This window comes from Charadrius vociferus, unplaced genomic scaffold, assembly GCF_000708025.1.
Source record: "Charadrius vociferus isolate BGI_N301 unplaced genomic scaffold, ASM70802v2 scaffold1416, whole genome shotgun sequence".
Classification (NCBI taxonomy): domain Eukaryota; kingdom Metazoa; phylum Chordata; class Aves; order Charadriiformes; family Charadriidae; genus Charadrius; species Charadrius vociferus.
In genome coordinates, this window is record NW_009648904.1 from 645 (window position 1) to 1009 (window position 365).

Below are 365 nucleotides of genomic sequence, written 5' to 3' on the forward strand. Positions count from 1 at the left end.
AGCCGCAGGGCGGGGGGGCGGTGACAGCAGAATTCCCCTCATTAACCCAACTCCAGTTGCTAATCGCTCCTGGACATCAACACAGAGTCCCTCACAGCCCGTGGAACACCGACATCCCACTGCAGGGACGGCACCGCATTCCCCTTCCACGCCGTGGGCCTTCGGTGACGCCGCTGCTCGACCGCCGCCCCACAGCACCTTCCCTCGAAACGCCGCAACCGCACCTCGATGGGGAGAGCCCCAGCGTGGGGGGCGCAGCACCGCGGGGCACGGGGGCCGAGGGTCGCCTCCTCCCTCCCCGCACCGCGCCGGGACAGCACGGGGGACGTGGCAGCCTTTGGTGAGCCGCGGTTGATCGAGGGGTG